This window comes from Pyrus communis, chromosome 7, assembly GCF_041283825.1.
Source record: "Pyrus communis isolate YQ-2024b chromosome 7, ASM4128382v1, whole genome shotgun sequence".
NCBI classification, from domain to species: domain Eukaryota; kingdom Viridiplantae; phylum Streptophyta; class Magnoliopsida; order Rosales; family Rosaceae; genus Pyrus; species Pyrus communis.
Genome location: NC_142571.1, coordinates 4,611,618 through 4,616,398, shown reverse-complemented (window position 1 = coordinate 4,616,398; position 4,781 = coordinate 4,611,618). Strand labels below are relative to the sequence as shown.

Here is a 4,781-nt window from a genome sequence, read left to right as displayed (position 1 = left end):
CTTTGCGTCCTAGGCCTATTATACTACTAAAGTTTAGGGTGGATGGAATTACATACAATCCACTTGATGGTGAAATTCTTAACTGGCTAACTGGTCAAATGGATGCTAATCTTCAAATGGTCGCAAAGGTAGCTGATGTCTACAATAATGCTAGCATTGCATAAGCAGAATAGAAGTATGTTGACCATGGAATGCTGAGGCAGCTCCAAAGTTTTTAGTTGAGAAGATGGTCGTTTCTGAAGAGTCCAAGGGTGTGGAATCATCTAATGGAAGGGATTTGCTTGGTTGTTGCCAAAAGTGGAGTGAATTTGAATGCCTAATTGCAACCCTTGAGTTCGATCATGATAAGAAATCCATAGGTGTAATTGTCAACTCTGTTTCAAGAGAGGATTCATTGCTAGTGAAGGGTGCTGTAGAAAATTTGCTTGAGAAAAGCACTAAGGTTCAGTTGCTTGATGACACTGTTGTACCACTAGATGATAGCTCAAGGACCTATATCGTGCAAGCTCTTCATGAGATGTCAACTAGTGCTTTGAAACCACTAATGATGTGCCTGTTTTGAAACTTGCTAATATTGGGATTACAATGGGCATATCTGGAATTGAGAACATGACCATCACAAAGGAATGTGTTGTTGCTTTGAAACAAGTTCCCACATCCAAATTTTTTTAGCCTTGTGGACAAGGCTAATTTTCAAGGGGGGAGTATTGTTATGACCCAAATTATTACTGAGGTTTTATGCTTTATTACTGTGAGGAATTGTTAATATGTCAGCTAGCATTTCAAAGTGTAAAGGTTGTATAAAAGGAGCCCAACTCCCTCAAATGTGGTAGATCAAAATTTACACAAAAGAAATATAAACAAAAACAATTTAAGAGCGCAGCTCTCTCTCTTCCTTCCCTTTCCCTCTCTATCCTCTGTGTTACTTGCAGGTTAATTAAAGGCTTAGAGATTTGGATCTTATCATACCGATCAAATTCCTTATCTAGGAAATCTCATCCACCTCACAGAACTTGATCTGTCTTTTAATCAGTTAACCACTCTAATTCCTTCTCTACGAAATCTCACCCACCTCACAGAACTTGATCTATCTTGAAATCAGTTAACTGGTCCAATTCCTTATCTAGGAAATCTCATCCACCTCACAGAACTTGATCTGTCTTCGAATCAGTTAGCTGGTCCAATTCATTTTCTAGGAAATCTCACACACCTCATAGAACTTGATCTATCTGGGAATTAATTAACCGGTCATTCCTTCTCTAGAAAATCTCATCCACCTCACAAAACTTTCTCTGTCATCGAATCAATTAACCGGTCTAATTCCTTCTCTAGGAAATCTCATCCACGTCACAAAACTTGATATGTCTTCGAATCAATTAACCAATCCAATTCATTCTCTAGGAAATCTCACCCACCTCACAAAACTTTCTATGTATACGAATCAGTTAACCAGTCTAATTCGTTTTTTAGGAAATCTCACCCACATCACAAAACTTGATCTGTTTGGGAATAAGTTAACCGGTCAAATTCCTTCTCTAGGAAATCTCATCCACCCCACAAAACTTGATCTGTCTTTGAATCAATTTACCAATCCAATTCATTCTCTAGGAACCCACCTCACAAAACTTTCTCTGTTTGTGAATCAGTTAATTTGTCCAATTCGTTTTCTAGGAAATCTCACCTACCTCACAAAACTTGATATGTCTTTGAATCAGTTAACCGGTCCAATTTCTTTCTAGGAAATCTCATCCACCTCATAGAACTTGATATGTCTTCGAACCAGTTAACCGGTCCAATTCCTTCTTTACAAAATCTCACCCACCTCGCAATATTGTCTCTGTTTTGGAATTAGTTAACCGGTCCAATTCCTTTTCTAGGAAATCTCATCCACCTCACACTACTTGATCTATCTTTGAATTAGTTAACCGGTCCAATCCCTTCTCTAGGAAATCTCACCCACCTCACAAAACTTTCTCTGTATTCGAACCAGTTAACCAGTCCAATTCCTAATTCCTTATCCAATCTCATCAATCTCGAGGTATATGATCTACATGATAATAATCTGATTGGTGCAGTGGAGTTCCACATGCTGTTTCACAGTCACTAGGGCTCACCAAATTAGAACTATCTCGTAACAGTGAATTTTTTATTACAGAAAGTATGAATGCAAGCCTACTTCCAAAGTTAAACTTTCTAGGATTGGGTTTGTGCAACATAAGAGAGTTCCCAAGTTTCCTACAGTATCAAGAAACATTGGTGTACTTGGACCTTAGTACCAAAATGGATCTTGAACACAAGCACAAAGACTTTGAAGTACATGGACATTTCTCTCAACTTCCCTTCAAGCATTGTCCAGCCTTCAGATGCCTTTCCTTGGGTTAACCTACAAGTTTTATTGCTCAGGAACAACATGCTACATGGAGCAATTTCACCGTTGATCTACAATCTGACTTCTCTTCAGTTCCTTGATCTTTCCAACAACAATATGTGTGGAATAATTCCCCCGTCTCGGAAACTTCAGCGTTGATCTGCAAGTTTTATATCTTGGAAACAACTCTTTCAGCGGCTTTATTCCTGAAATATACACCAACAGAAGCAATCTGACGTTGATTGATGTTAGTCATAACCAATTGCGAAGGCAACTACCAAGGTCGTTGGGGAACTGCATGAAACTTGAGTTTATTGATCTGTCATACAATAAATTCAGCGATGTTTTTCCCTTTTGGTTGGGGGCTCTTCCAAAATTAAAATTTTTGGCAATGCACCACAACGCGTTCTACGGTCCAATTGAGGAACCTGATCAGGACAATGTTGAATATTTTCCTGAGTTGTGAATTCTGGATCTATCTTTTAATCGTTTCAGAGGCAAGTTTCCATCTCAAAACATCTTTTCCGGGAATGTCATGAGGGTGCCAACATATATGAAGGTAGACAGAACTATGGAGACTCCTAGTCTTGAGCTAATCTTTTATGAGTACTACTCAATCGCGATAACTAGCAAAGGTGTGAAGAGATATTATCCGAAGATTCAAGAAGCCCTTGTAGCGATTGACATCTCAAGCAACAAATTTGAAGGGAGTATTCTTGAATTTATTGGGAACCTAGAGGGGTTGGTGTCATTCAATATGTCTGGTAACCTCCTAACTTGTCCCATCCCATCATCTTTCGGGAATTTAAGAAGGCTTGAATCACTGGACCTTTCACACAACGAGCTTTCAGGACAAATCCCTCAAAGCCTCACGTAGCTTACATTGCTTGAAATACTCATTGTCTCTGACAACAGTTTGACAGGTCCAATACCACATGGAACCCAACTTATTTCATTCGGTAGCAGTTCATATGAAGGAAACCCTGGATTGTGTGGAGATCCTTTGCCGAAGAAATGTGGAGATCCTAAGGCTCCTCGCCTGTCGACTTCAAAAACCGAAGAAAATTATTCAAGCTCGTTTGAATTTGATTGGAAATTTGTTTTGGCTGGTCTCGGAAGTGGGTTGGTATTGGGAGTTTTTCTTTCTGATGTGGTGATCACCAAGAAGCATGAATGGTTTGTTGAGATTGTTAAAACCATCAAGCTGATGATAGGAAATTCGTAAGTCCACTATAAGGTTATGCATTTGGTGTTGTTTTTTGCTTGTTTTATATTATTTCTTTGTACTCCTTTTTAATGTTATGTCTTCCTTTTGTTTTATATTGTTTTTTGCTTGTATATTAGTTCCACAAAAGGTACAAACCCAGCTGAGAGGCGGCATTGTTCTGTAAGATGAAGTGAAACTGGTACCGGGCAGGATCGTTTGATATGTATGGAATAATAGAACAAGAATTCATAATTCTATCAAAAGTAAACCCAAATTTAACAACAGATAGATATTAGAAACAGTTTAACTGCCAAATATGCTAGTCAAGCAAAAACACAGCAACTCACATATGAAATATCTGAGTTATCTAATATGTATTATGTGCCACTAATTCACATATTTTCTTATGTGCCATTAATTCATTACAATATATTTAAGTACGGACATTTCACTATACTAACTCAATAAATTATGATACAAACGTTTAAGTACACTAATTAGAAGAAGTTAAACAAAATTAAAAAATGTATAATAATAAATTTGAAATTTATGTGACGACATTAAATAAGATATCTATTAAATATTAAAAAAAATATAATATAAATTTGAATTATGTACCCAATAAAGGACTAAAATGTATATGTACTCTAACACCAAATTTTTATTAAAGTTTAATCTTTTTTTAAGAATTAAAGTTCAAAAACCCCTAATTTGTTTTTCCAGAAGTTTGGGGGTAAAATTGGAAGAAGAGTGAGCCAAAGAAGGGTAATGAGAATGAAGAGAAGAACAGCAGCAATGAAGGAATACTTACCAGCAGCAACAAGTATAGCCAATGCAATGGACAGCACCTGCACACTCGCAGCCCAGTCAATCCGACAGCCAAGACGTTGTTAGGATCTGGGTCCAATAGGAGATCACCCCATCTCGTGTTGCCGAATAAAGGCTGTTGATTCTTCCCCAAATCATCGACATTGCCACCACCGTCGAATCCAGTTCATTCATCTTTTCCTTTCTTTTCTACCCTCTCCTTGGAATTCGAAACCTGCTCCAACCGTTGTCATTGTTCGCAAATACCACAAATCTTTTGGGCATTTTTGGGATTTGGGTTTTTGAGGGGCGAATCATAAGAGAAATTGAGATGGGTCTGCGTGTGAGAGCAGCCCTAAACATGTTTTCCCGCACATCCAAATTTTCTAGGAAAACTGG

At 37.9% G+C, this 4,781-nt stretch overlaps 1 pseudogene; it reads left to right on the top strand.

Moving 5' to 3' along the window:
- Window positions 1–226: 226 nt before the first annotated feature.
- LOC148695486 (receptor like protein 22-like) lies at window positions 227–3,674 on the top strand (annotated as a pseudogene).
- Window positions 3,675–4,781: the final 1,107 nt, after the last annotated feature.